This window comes from Pinus tabuliformis, chromosome J, assembly GCF_031772625.1.
Source record: "Pinus tabuliformis cultivar Carrire ecotype Pingquan chromosome J, CPIR1, whole genome shotgun sequence".
NCBI classification, from domain to species: domain Eukaryota; kingdom Viridiplantae; phylum Streptophyta; class Pinopsida; order Pinales; family Pinaceae; genus Pinus; species Pinus tabuliformis.
Genome location: NC_142295.1, coordinates 54,088,911 through 54,103,853, shown reverse-complemented (window position 1 = coordinate 54,103,853; position 14,943 = coordinate 54,088,911). Strand labels below are relative to the sequence as shown.

Genomic DNA, 14,943 nt, shown 5'->3' with positions numbered 1-14,943 from the left:
AGAGAGACTCTCCAGCCCATTATGGAAGAGATATTGTAATGTTACGTTACATAAACATTTTAACTCGATTAAATTATTAGTATTTTAGATGGAAAAGATAATATAACGTTATGTTATGTTAGTAATTTAAAATTTTGAAAATTATTAATATTTTAAGATTCCGAAATTTAATAATTATATATGATAAAAAAATATAATTATAATTAATAATGGAGCTGTCTTTAGTGCGATTTTTTGGAGATTCCGGTGAGGGAAAAAATTGAGGTTAAATCTTGATTTGTATTATTTAAAATGGTTTTTTAACTACATATTTAGATTCAGCACCTTGAAAAACCCCTAGGACACTTTGACTGTGCAGAAATTAGCTATCAAACTTGAGATTCCAATAAATTTCTGGGGATTTTGACCGAAAAACCCACCAGAAAAGTCTCTTAAAACAACTGCATTAATTATCAACTACATTAATAATTATGTTGAGACAGTAAAAATATATATATATATATTATTTGGATAGCAAGTAAATTTGACATTTGACTCCTTGGAGGTAGTGTTGTTTTTTGTTTTGGTAAGTAATCATTTTGGAGCTCCATCATCTCAGAAGGTCGTAAAACTCTGCTCATATCAGACTGTGCACGAAACCCTTTCGTTCGAATTTCCATGGCGATTCCGTTTGGACTCAATTCGTTTCTCCAGGGTGTTTTCGTTCTCATAATTTCCTTATTCTTCCTCCGACTGGTTCTTTGGAGGAGTTGGGTTCTTTGGACGAGTTGGCGGTACAAGAACCTACCGCCAGGTCCCCCGGCATGGCCCATTGTAGGGAACCTCCTTCAGATCGGATTCTCCGGCGGCGCGTTCGAGAGATCAGTGAAGAAATTCCATGAGAGGTACGGCCCAATATTCACCATCTGGTTCGGTTCCCGCCCTATGCTCATGATTGCCGGCCGCGAGCTTTCTCACGAGGCTCTCTTACAGAAGGGCGCCGTCTTCGCTGACCGCCCGCTAGCCCGTGGGGCGACGAAAATGTTCGACATCAAACAGCACAGCGTCCTCTCGGCTGCATACGGGCCACTGTGGCGGACCCTTCGCAGAAATCTGGTTAACGAAGCCCTGAGCCCTTCGGCGATAAAAGTCTTCCGCGAGGTGAGGGAATGGAGTATAGGCCGTCTGGTGGAAAATCTTAGGAACGAAGCGGCTCGCAGCGGGGGAGCAGTTAGCGTCGTGGAGCAGTTTCGGACCGCGCTCTTCTGCATCGTCATGTGGATGTGCTTCGGCAACAAGCCGGAGGAGGAGACGCTGTTATCCGTACAGGGTATCATACGGGAGCTCTCCCTAATCGGCAGAGCTCTGGACGAAGTCTTACCAATTCCGGAGTTCTTCTACCGGCGGCGCCGAGCGCGGTTGGCAGAGATCCGTCGGAGGCAGAGGCAAGCCCTGCTTGCCCTCGTCAACCGGCGCCGCGGTGTGCCGCCTCAGGCCGGCAGTGCGTACGTGGACACGTTGCTCCATCTGACAGTGGACAACGGGCAACGCCTCGACGACGACGATCTTGTCGCGCTGTGCACGGAATTCATCCTTGCCGGTACTGACACGACCACGACGTCCCTGCAGTGGTTAATGGCGAATCTAGTGATCCGTCAAGATGTACAGGGGAGACTATACGATGAGATCGTCGGCGTCACTGGGAGGAAGAAACCGGTGGAAGAAGACGACCTGCAGCGGATGCCTTATCTGCAGGCCGTCGTTATGGAAAGCCTGAGACGCCACCCTCCCGGGCACTTCGTCTTCCCCCACGCTGTCACCCGTCCCTGTGAGCTTGCCGGCTACGAGGTCCCTACAGATGCGACCGTCAATTTCTACGTTGCGGGTATGGGGATGGATCCCGGAATGTGGCAAAACCCTTGGCAGTTCAGGCCGGAGAGGTTTGCAGATGAGGGTGTGGAAGTGGATTTGATGGGGTCGAAGGAGATAAAGATGATGCCTTTCGGCGCAGGGCGGAGGATATGTCCGGGCATGGGGATGGCTATGCTGCATTTAAATCTCATCGTTGCCCGACTTGTTCAGGAATTCGCGTGGGAATGTAAGCCGGGGGAGACAGTTGATCTGTCAGAGACGCTGGAACTCACTACGGTTATGAAATATCCTCTGCAGGCGGTCATAAAGGAGAGGGTGAGCATCCATAATTGACTGGCGGAAGCCTGCGAGGGATTTCCGACTGAAAACTGAGTCTCGCAAACAATTGCCCTCGCGGAACTTACTATATAAATAAACTGTATTAAAATGGTATGCTTTTTTAGAAAGATCTTTCCATGTATATATATATATATATAGATGACTACTTTAATGTTTAATATGATTGAAACTTTATATGTATGATTCAAACCTGATACAGTTAAGAATTCTTCCATGGTAAATTGCGACTCTCTTTCAAATTTAACCAGCTTTGGTTTTTGTAAGGAGCGTGGTGGAAAATCCTACAGGTTTTACTCATTCTATACCCTTTCTCATTTTTTGTTTTTTTTCAGTCTTAAATTTGCAGTGTGAAGTTGAATATTGTCTGGTAAATATCTTGGTGGAATATTTATATTAATGAGCAATAATAAGAGTAACCTGAATTAAAATGGTCTCCTTAATAAATATCTTTCAGTGTTTATGACAAATTTTTTTTAGTAGTAATGAAATTTTATATGTATGATTTTATTATAATTGGGTGGACGATTTATATTGATTGAACAGTTCGATGTTGGGCACGTGAAAATTTAATTTAATTATAATTTATTTTATTATTATTAATATAAATAATTATATATAAATGAAAATTGGAACTTTCCATTAATGAAAATAAAAAGTTACATAAGCTTATTTATTAGTTGTTTTTAAAGATTATCTATATATGCTTAAAGTGTTTATTGTAGTCTAGTTACCAAAAATAACATTCACTGAGATATGTTGAATTTTTCTTGCACTTCCTTGTCCAAGTTCGAGCTCTCCCAAACATGTGTTCCCTTTATTCCCACCACTCCTTGGTTGTTTTCATATTCCTCATGCTAGGATTTTAGATCATTGCTAGATCAGTCGTCATGTTTGGCAAGATTCGCTTGCTTCTTTTTGCCCTCCTCCACTTGGGAGCTTTGTTGATTCTATTCTTCTACTTGTTGATGGCTTTCGTTCATTTTTCGCTTGTTGTGTAGGTGCCATGTCTAATGGTAATTCCAACACCTAAAATCGGTATTTTCAAAATCTAACCACCAAATCAGGTGGATGCAATCTAGTAGACCTTTGCTTATAGGTATATTTTCACACAGATGCGGTAAAAGGTAAAAACACTTTTTTCCTTTCTTTCTCAATCCATATTCATAAATCTCTCCAATGAATATTTAATTTCTTCCAAAACTTGTGGCACCAAAAAGGAAGAGGGAGATTATATAACTTACCCATATTGACATATTCATAACCACCATTGTTGTGGCATCAAAAAATGGAAACCATGGAGTTATGAAGTGTAGTGTAGTGTCCCAAATAATTTTTTTGAAATTTTGCTTCAAAATTTATGTCATTAATTTTACAAATTGAAACCATAACATTAATAGGAAAATAGAAAATATGAACTGCAACTGGAATGCACATGCAGTAGAACTCAGCCTTATTTTATTAATATAGAAAATTGTGGTACAAAAACTGGAAATAGTTGTGGTAATGGCCTCAAAAGATATTTGCTACAACACTAAATCTACCACCAAAATAGTTGAACTGCTAAGCACAACCTATGATTTCTGGATGAATTCACCAAGGGAAGAGTTGGGTGTTTTCTCACTCTCACTAAATCACCCAAGGGTTGTTGAACTACTAAGCACAACCTGTGAATTTTGGATGAATCCACCAAGGGAAGAGTTGGGTGGAATCCACCAAGGGAAGAGTTGGGTGTTTTCTCACTCTCACTGAATCACCCAAGGGTTTTCGTCCTGGGGCTACTGGTGAAGATGGGAACTCCCAGTTCTCCAAACCTCTCCACAAGAAAGAAAAATCAACTCCAAGATGTATCCAAATTGTCTCCTCCTCCTCTTTTATAAATTTGATGGATGGATCTCGAAGCCTCTAGAAGCATCTTATTTTATTATTTTACTATTATTCTAAATGCTCCTTTATTGAATTTGTCTTAAGTGACTTTTAGTTTTATTTTATTTCACTTAAGTCACTTTTGGCCTTTTTCATCTAATTAATTATTTTCCTTAACTAAATGACTAAATAAAGTCATTTTTAATTAGGGAAAATGGTAAATCTACCACCATACTCACTCTAGCCACTAGAAGTCACTTCTCATCATCCCATCCTATAGATCCTCTCATTTTGGTTCCAACGAGCTATTACACTAAGGTATTCCATCAAATATTTCTCCCGGAGTGCCGCCTCAAGTGAAATTAATTAAATTAGGCTCAATAATAACCCTATTTTTCGAAAGTTGTCATAATGAAATGGAATGAAAAAAAAGTTGTGCAAATGAGAGAATATTTCAATCGAATTCCATCGGATCCCGTAAAAACTCCTCAAAACTCCCACAGAACCCCTAATGACACAAACTTGCTCCCATGACTTGGCCATCTTGTGCCCTAGAAATCCACCCTGGTTGGGCTCTTGCTCGTTAAAAATGTCTACTATGATGATGTTGGTCCATGCTCAACTCATGCTGCTTTGTCCAGTCAATCAACAAGTTCTGTCCAAGAAACCCGACCCCTCTCTATAATGGCCAAGAGTGGATAATCTGTGTCGCAAGACCTGTCTAGGTACTCATGGAGAGGTTTGCTTTGAAACTCCCAAGTGTACTCCTCTTGCTGCCTCACTAGGACCCTCAGTCACCCCTCAACATTAAACAACTTGTCTGCTGACTCGTCACACACCCTTATAAGATCTTCAATTTTACTATCCTGATTTAAGATGGTGCCTCAGACTATCCGGATCTTCTGTTTCAATGCCATAAGATTTTTCCTTAAATGGTCAATCTTCTCCTAGTGGCTACTAACTGAAAGTGCAACGATTATGTCGGTTTATTGTGCATATGTTTTCTCCTTATCAATGGTTGGTCTAAAATATGGTTAGTTATCCTCCTCTATAATGGGCTCGGCATAAACTTCCAATTAGCTCTTAACAAAAGGCTCATCATGCATATTATGTATAACATCCTCCTCAACTGACTCATGCTCCTCTATGGGCTCTCCATGTTTAATCATCATTGATGACTCATCACCCTAAATTTCTCCCATAGGATCCACTGACTGCTCATCATACACATCGAAATATAAATTTGGCCTGATGTCAATAGCTCCACATGACTACTTATGCTCCCCATAGGAATCCTCATATGACTCCATGGAATCATCCAAAGAATAATCCTCATCTTGAAAATAGGAAGGAATCTCTTCTTGCTCTACCCCTATCATCTCCTTGGTGTCACTCAAACACGAATGGTCAAGTCCCCAAGGTTCCTTACAAATCAAGTAAAGACCCTTCCTCCTCAACTCATTCTTGATGCATGGTTGATCACCACCATTCCTCTGCAACTCCTCCTGGGCCAATTATCTCCTGAACTAATCAATGTTCAGCCTAACCAACCTTTTGGCTAGTTCATACACATCAGGTGAGACCAATTGTTCTCTCCTCCAAATGGCCAACAATCTAAACTGCAACCTCCTTCACATGGTATCATGACCTCCCATACATGAGGAAAAAATGGACTACATGTGTGTTATGACCATGTCAGGATGATGTTTTGTAATGATAAAGAAGCATTGGAAAATTTGCAGGATCGAGTCGTCACACTCCATCTCAAACATGAGCTCATAAGATCTAACTAAGGCCCTGACTTCTAGCATATCTAACCTCTTCCCAAAGGTATGGCCCTCACTGTTATCCAAATCTTGAAAGGTCTCCACTACCAACCTGAAGACTCTCCTCATAATGTCATTATTGTAAGGGGGTATAGGTGCAGTCAACATCATGATACTACTGAGACAAGAGGAAACTAGAAGTTTGACTCCTATACAAGGGTTCTCCAAATACTTGTGTTGTACTAAGGCAAGCATGGCTGGTTTTAGAGCCCAAATCAAGCTCTTCCCATCTGATTGATCCACCTTAGAGAGGAGTGAAGCAAGTTCTTCTAATTTGAGGAGGGATTTTACTGTAACCCCCATGAATTTCAAATATGTCCCAACTACATATATTTTTGTTCCAATCTCATACTCTATGGATGTTGTTGTAGCATAGTAAGTATCCCCTTGCAAAAGGATATGTTGATTTTTGTTGCTAATTTATAAAGGGAATTTATGAAGGTTTGATCCATGTTTTAGTTCAATGATGACAAGGACATCAAGCTAGAATACCTTATCCACTCAACAGACCAATAATAAACTTTTGATTACATGGCCAAATGACTCAATACATAGACCTATCACATCAAGACATACTCATCCCTTACAAGTCACACTCAACAATTACATAGAGGTCCAAATATAATATGAACACCTCATGTAGACTCACCATACTCTCTCACTAACTCAACAAATATTAAAAACTCTCTTTGTAAATTTAACAAACAATTAGGAAGAAATACTTTTGTCAAACACTTTGTAGATAAAGTGGAAATACTTGCAACATAAATAAGTATGAGAGGAAAATGCTTGAGAGAATTATAATGCTCAAATGAATTCGATACCACACTGCATGCATGTAAAACCCAGGTGAAATGAAGCAGACCCAAATGATGGAAATGGCCTAAACAAGTAGCATGCACTGCCCAAAAAATGTTGTTGCTGCTGCTGAAGAAGAATTGAACTTTTTGCCCTCAAAATTTCTCAAAATTCTGAAAAAATAACTTGGATCTCCTCTCACCAAAACCATAAAAAACCAAAAATGGTTTGGGTTAACTCAAAGCTGAGATCAAGCCCACCAAGTGGTGTGATTTACCTAATTTACCAATAAAACAAATTGTCTAAGGAATGTTGATTTATAGCCCAAATACTACGTGGAAAATTCTAAAATTTTAACCATGAACTCCTCTCATGAAACCCAGAAAAATCTTGGGAAGATTTCAGCCTCTCCAGAAAGCCCCAATTTTGTGTAAGTTTCTCACTACCAACAAAATATAAAATTTTCTTTGATGCAATTTTTCAAACAATTTATGAGTAGACATTTCTTCAAACACTTTGAAAGCAAGATTATAAACTTCAATGGAAATATTAATCTGATAAAAAAATGCCAATAATATATCAAATCAAGAACCTTGGTATTCTCCTCAATATTACCCAACAACTAGTGACTCCTCATTACATAAAATTTTGACTCGAGCAATAAATAAATCAGCTCAGCCTTTGAAATGATAATATCAGCCTCCTCATTGAAATAATTAATTCATCCATCAAGAATTGATGATTAAAATCAACCCTAATAAATAAATTAGATCCTACAAATAAACCAGGATTTGGAAAATAAAGTTGGCTCCAATAGATAAATCTAGCTCCAATAATTAAATTGGCCTCCAAATAAATCCAACTACTGCAAAATATTTCAACCCAACAAGTGAAATTTAGCCCAACAAGAGACATTTTGCATTGCAAGATAAACTCAACCTAATAAAATAATTTCGAGCCATTAAGAGAAATTAGCCACAACAAAATAATTTTGCCTAGCATAATAATCTCAGTAAACAAAGATAAATTCAACCCTGCAAAAATAATTTTGGCCCAGCAAAATAATTTCAGCCCAAGAAAATGAACTCGGCTTCACAAAATAAATTTCGCCCAAAAAAATACACAAATTTGGCTCTAGAAATATGCGTCACTTTAGCACTTGTGAATCACTAGAAATTCAACTATAATAATTATTCTTCAGAAAATGGATTAAGAAATTTAACCCATGAACAATGATTTCTTATTTCTCCAACAAAATATATTTTACTACAACAAAATCACAACTCTGACAAATAGAATAATTAATCTTGCTTCCTCCAGAAATTAAAAATAAAAAAAAAAATTGGCACCCCAAATATAAAACCTCGAACAATCTACAATCAAAACCCTTGATCTTCATCTTTCAAAAATAAACCATGAATTGATCTGCAATAAAACCCTCATGCTGGCAAGAAAACAAGCTATCATACCACTTTAATATTCCAAATAATTTTTTTGCAGAAAAAAATCCTTCAGAATTTATCTCGTTAATTTTACAAATTGAAACCATAACATTAATAGAAAAATAGAAAATATGAATTGCAACTAAAAAATGATAGAACACACATGCAGTAGAACTCAACCTTATTTTATTAATATTGAAATTATGGTACAAAAAATAGAAATGGATGAGGTAATGGCCTCAAAAGATATATGCTAGAACAATGAATCGACCACCAAAATAGTCGAATTGCTAAGCACAACCTGTGAATTTTGGATGAATTCACCAAGGGAAGAGTTGGGTGCTCACTCACAGTCACTGAATCACCCGAGCGTTTCCATCCTGGGGCTACTACTGAATTTGGGAACTCTCAGTTCTCCAAACCTCTCCATAACAAAGAAAACTCAACTCCAAGATGTCTCCAAGTTATCTCCAACTCTTCTTTTATAGATTTGATGGATAGATCTCAAAACCTCTAGAAGCATCTTAATTTCTTATTTTACTATTATTCTACAAGCTCCTCCATTGAATTTATCTTAAGTGACTTTTTGTTTATTTTATTTTACTTAAGTCACTTTTGGCCTTTTTCCTCCAATTAATTATTTTTCCTTAATTAAATGACTAACTAAGCCATTTTTAATCAGGGAAAATGGTAAATCTACCACCATGCTCTCTCTAACCACTGGAAGTCAATTCTCATCATCACATCCTCTAGATCTTCTCATTCTAGTACCAACGAGCTATTACACTAAGGTATTCCATCAAATGTTTTTCCCAGAATGCCACCTCAAGCGAAATTAATTAAGTCAGGCTCAATAATAACCCTATTTTTCAAAATTTGTTGGAATGAAACAGAGGAAAATACAAGTTTTGTAGATGATAGAATATTCCAAGCGAATGCCATCAGATCCCATAAAAAAATCCTCAAAACTCTCCTGGAACCCTTGATGACATAAACTTTCTCCTATACCTCGCCATCCCGTGCCCTAGAAATCCAACCTGGTTATACTATTGAGGAAAATAAAAATGGGGACATGACAAAGAGACTTACCCTTCCCCAAAACCATGGTCCCTCATTTATGGCATATTCCTGATCTTTTTGATTGTCAAATTGAACCACAAAATCCCCCTTCACATAGGTATATATCACAATTGTTGGTTTAGTTGAGGAAGATCCATTGATGTATATCTTAGGACTTAGTCCATAAGCCTTTAAATATGCAGATAAGAGCTATGGCTTGGAGAATCGTAAAAAAGTGACTGACTTCTGGAAATTTAACTGACAAATGTAGTGCTTTATACATTTTCTCAACTAGGTAAGGACCTGGGATTGTTAGATTTGGTGTTTGTCTATCTAGTATGGCATCTTTCCCTTTCACTGCAACATTAAAATAACTTGGACCCGAAACAAAAGTTGATCTAGGTGGAATACTAATTCCTAGAGCTCCACCCTAGAACCTAAAATTTATAATGATTGTAGAATTATGTTTGATGTTGTAATATTTAAATTTGATGATGTCTTGCAATGATTTACCCTCATAAATTAGTTTTATAATGGCTGGTATATCCAATCTTTTATGCATCTTCTTTTTTATATCTGTTACTAGATCCACTAATCGAGCCCCTATAAGGATTGATTTTCTGTTTAGGGTCTTCAAAAAAAATTGAAAACCTTCCTCATAATCCAATTTTGAATCCTAAAGATCATGGCTCTATTTTGAATACATAGGGGCCCATATCAGAGATCTAGGGTAGATTTGTTTCAAACTTTGTCTACTCGATCCATCAATTAGCCATAAAAAAGAGTAATTCAATACTCGAGCTTCTAGAAAAAAGTGAAAAAGCACAACATCAAGCATACAACCATGGACCCAAATCACAGATTAAGCTATTCACCAGTGTTTGGGTGGAGATCCAGTGCAATGCCACCGAATCTATGAAATCTAGTTACAGAAGGAGGTCATAGCATAGCCCACCATCATACACCACAATTAAGAGCCGAAGCTCAATGGCGATTTCAAAGGAAAAGTTTCCTGCAAATATCCAACCACTATAACCCACCAAATTTTTCTAAAACTCTCCAAAGACCTCACCATCATATTCCATAGAGTAGAATTGGAGCTCAAAAAGTATGCAACAAAATGGAAGCCTGCACAAACCCTAGTAATTGCAAATCTTGACTTCATATGACACTTGTTCATATGAATAAAAGCTTCCTTGCAATAATAATGGTATATATATATATATATATATATAGATATGGTATTATGCAACCAGCTCACAAAATAGAAGAAAAGATAGATCAACGACTTCAAAATCAACCTCTTCAAGGGGGAAACCTCCTTTACATTACACAAATGAACAATTCTTGGATGATACAATTGTCAAAACCTCCTTTCTATATATAGGAATCTAACAGTCCACAATATAATCAAAGCTGAGATAAAAATAACAATATAAGGGCACAACAATAACAATAGTGGGCTTCTATGGGGCACAATAATAACAATATGGGGACAATAGGGGCATAACAATAACAATAAGGGCTACAATGAAAATAGTAATGGGGGAATCACTAGTATTATAGGGACCTAACATGCCCCTCTCCTTGAAAAAGTGTTGTTCTCAACACTTGAGTAGTTCTGGATGCTTCTATATAAAATTCTCACCCTCCCATGTGGAATCTTCAGCGGGTAAGTTCTTCCACTTGATGAGATACTCTGAAATTGATCGAATTCGTAGCTGTCGAGTTCTTGTTTCTATGACTACTTCAGATTCCAATATGATTTTTCCTTCCTCGTCAAGTTCTGGCAATATTGTTTGAACTAAGAGTTTGTCACCTATAACCTTCTTTAAGCATGAAACTTGGAAAACTGGGTGCACTCAGGAAGCTACAAGAAGCTCCAATTTGTATGCCATGGTACCAGTCTTTTGCAACACCTTGTATGTACCATAATACTTTGGTGATAATTTATTATCCTTCTTAGCTTGCTTGAGGGACATTTGTTTATATGGATGTATCTGTAGGAATACCCAGTCACCTACATCAAATCTTCTTTCACTGCGATGTTGATCTGCCTATTGTTTCATTCTATTATGCGCCAAAGTGAGGTTATCCTTTAAGAGTTGGAGAATGTGTTGTTGATTCTTGATGTGATCTTCCACTGCTTGAACCTTAGAATTTTCTCTTAAATATGATTTGATGGATGGTGGATGATATCCATAAAGTTCCATAAATGGGGTCATTTTTGCTGCAGTATGGAAGGAAGTGTTATACCACCATTCAGCCAGAGGTAACCATTTGACCCATTGTGCATGTTTATCACATACAAAGCAATGAAGATATCCTTCCAAACATTTGTTTACTATCTTAGTTTGTCCATCAGATTGAGGATGATAAGATGAGCTATGAGCTAACTGAGTACCAAGACAAGAAAATAATTTTTTCCAAAAATTTCTAGTGAAAATGGGATCTCTACTGCTTACAATAATATTTGGGTTTCCATGTAGCTTTTGAATTGTTTCCATAAATGCGGTAGAAATTGTACTTGCTTTAAATGGATGTGATAATGCAAAAAAGTGTGCATACTTGGTAATTATGTCAACTACCACCATGATGACACTCTTTCCTTCGAACTTGGGTAAACCTATGATAAAATCCACTATAACCTCCTCCCAACATTGGTTTGGAATGGATAAAGGTTTTAATAGACCTGGGGTCTTAATTGTTTCAACTTTATTTTGTTGGCAAACAAAACATTCCACCACAAACTTTTGAATATCCAATTTATGGCCATCCCAAAAAACTTCCTTCTTAACCCTGTGGTAAGTTTTTAAAAATCCTGAGTGCCCTCCTAAGGGAGAAGTGTGAAATTCCATAAGAATCTTTTGTTTGAGTTGGGAATTATTATATAGGTATAAGCGATCTTTGTACTATAAAGAATCATTTTTCCAGCTAAATGTGTTAGAAGTACTGGGATCTTGTTGTAACTTTTGAATAAGTGCCCACACTTCTTCTTCATTCTTCCATTCACCCCTTGCTTCATTTATCTAATCTGGTTGGATAATAGAAATGGGGCAAAGCAATTCTTCCACATCCTCATCCTTTCTTAAGAGTGCATCTGCCACAACATTTTTCTTCCATTTTTTGTAGATGATTTCCAAGTCATAACCCAACATCTTCGTTACCCATTTTTGCTGCTCTTCTGAAGACAATCTTTGTTTTAAAAAGTATTTAAGACTATCATGATCCGTTTTTACCTTGAAGTGCCTTCCCATTAGGCAGGGTCACCATTTCTTAAGTACATGTAGTATTGCCAACATTTCCTTCTCATAAATAGCTTTGTGTAAATACTTTCCTTTCATTGGACAGATTTTGAAAGCAATGGGTCTTTATTCTTTCTTTAAAACAACACCAATTCCATTTCCTTAGGCATCACATTCCACAATAAAGGTTTTTGTGAAGTTTGGCGTAGCTAAGACCGGTGCTTGGCACATTACTTCTTTGAGATGTTCAAAGGCTTTTGTTGCTTTTGGAGTCCATGAAAATGCATCTTTCTTCAATAATGTTGTTAGAGGTATTGCTATTCTCCCATAATTTTTAAAAAACTTGCGATAATACCCTGTCAACCCAAGAAATCCTCGTAGATGCTTTATGGATGTGGGGATTTTCCATTCGTTAATGGATTTAATTTTTCTAGGGTCTATCTTAACACCTTCATAAGATACAATATGACCTAGATATTCCACCTCTTGTACTCAAAATAAACATTTGGAGCTTTTTGCATATAATTGTTTCTCCTCCAATAGTTTGAGAACCCTGTCAACATGTTGAACATGATCCTTCCAAGACTTGTTGTAGATTAGTATATCATCAAAAAATACTAACACAAATTTTCTAAGGAAGATTTTGAAAATGAAATTCATCAAACCTTGAAATGTAGAAGGTGCATTGTTAAGGCCAAAATGCATGAGCAAAAATTCATAATGACCCTCATGAGTTCTAAATGTTGTTTTCAGAATGTCTTCAGTCTTCATTCTAATTTGATGATATCCTGAATGAAGATCCAACTTGGTGAAGTAAATTGATCCATGCAATTCATTCAATAATTCATCAATGACATGAATGAGAAATTTATCTTTAATAGTGAGCTTGTTGAGCTCCCTATAATCTGGACACATGTGCCATGACCCATCCTTCTTGTGCACCAATACTACTGGAGCAGAGAAAGAACTTTGACTAGGTTGAATTATACCAGCCTCTAACATTTTTGCAACAATATGTTCAATTTCACTCTTTTGGCCATTGGGATATCTGTAAGGCTTGATGTTTGAAGGAACACTTCCTCGAATCAAATGAATAGAATGATCATGATCACGAATAGGTGGGAGGCCTTTAGGAGTCTCAAATACATTGGAATGATTGTCCAAGACTTTTTGGAGATCTGGAGAAATAGATGATTTCAATGTGGGAACCTCTAGCGAACATAATTGTCCAATTACACCTCGTTGTTCTTTCTTTAGAAGCTTTGTCATTCCGTTAGAGCTTATTATCTTTCCCGGTTTCTCTGCAATACCCCTTAATTCAACTTCCTTTCCTTCCAAAGAAAATTTCATGAAAAGTTCTTGAAAATTAAAAGCTATTGTACCCAAGGATTGTAGTCGTTGGACTCCTAATACCACATCAACACCACCCATTGGAATGGAAAGCATTGGACTATTCAATACATATTCTCCCATGGATAGCTTGATATTATGGCACTTTCCAGGGCAATTTATGGTTCCTCCACTTGCAACCATCACTTGACACTCTGGTGCTAGAAATAGGAAGCAATTCAATTCCTTGGCTATCTTACAATGAATATAATTATGGGTACTGCCCGAATCAATCAACACTATTACCTATTTCTTCTTCATATGTCCTTTTATCTTGATAGTTTGAGGAGTGGTAATTCCAGCCAATGCATTACAAGATATGGTCGTATTCATTTCTTCTTTCTCTAGGGTTTGTTCCTAGTGCATATCCTTTTCTTTTGACGTTTCATGTTCCTTTTCTTCCTCCTCTTTGCAATCTATGTAAAATAATTTATTCTCAGCACACTTATGACCTTTAGTGTATTTTCTGTCACAACTGTAAGAAAGCCCTTTCGCTCTTTTTTCTTCCAATTGTTGTGGTGTCAGCCTTGTAGGTTATGGAAGGCTAGGAGCAACAATAATTCCATCTTTATAGTTGTAAGTGGTAGGCTTCCTTGTTGCCATAATTTTGCTTTCCATTCTTCTTTCCAACCTGAATGCCTTCTCCATTGAATCAGGTTCCCAAAGGTGAACCTCATGTTGAATGTTATCCTTTAAAGTCCCTATGAAGACATCAATCCTATGCTCCTATAGAATATAATTTACCCTTATATTCAATTTTTGGAAGTCCTCAATGTGCTCTACCATTGAACCCTTTTGTTTGAGATTTATCAATTGGCTAAAGAAAGTTTTTCTTTTTGTAACCTTATAATGTGCTATCATTTCTTCCATAAAAATTTCTCAAATGACAATTTGTTTACGAGAGCAAAGCCATTGATACCATACAAATTGATTTGGTTCCAAATATAAAGTTGCAATACGTACCATTTATGTGTTTTTCACATTATGGAGATCGAAATATTGCTCCATCTGTAGAATCCATGTTATGGGATCCTTGCCATAAAACTTCCTCATATCAATCTTTGGAACATGGTGGGTCTTCAATCCACCATTAGAGTCTATGAAATCATGATTAACATTTATTTTGTTCTC

The 14,943-nt window shown here is 37.2% G+C and overlaps 1 pseudogene; it reads left to right on the top strand.

The window, feature by feature from the left end:
• Positions 1-534: 534 nt before the first annotated feature.
• LOC149225462 (cytochrome P450 77A1 pseudogene) lies at positions 535-2,319 on the top strand (annotated as a pseudogene).
• The last annotated feature ends 12,624 nt before the right edge of the window (positions 2,320-14,943 follow it).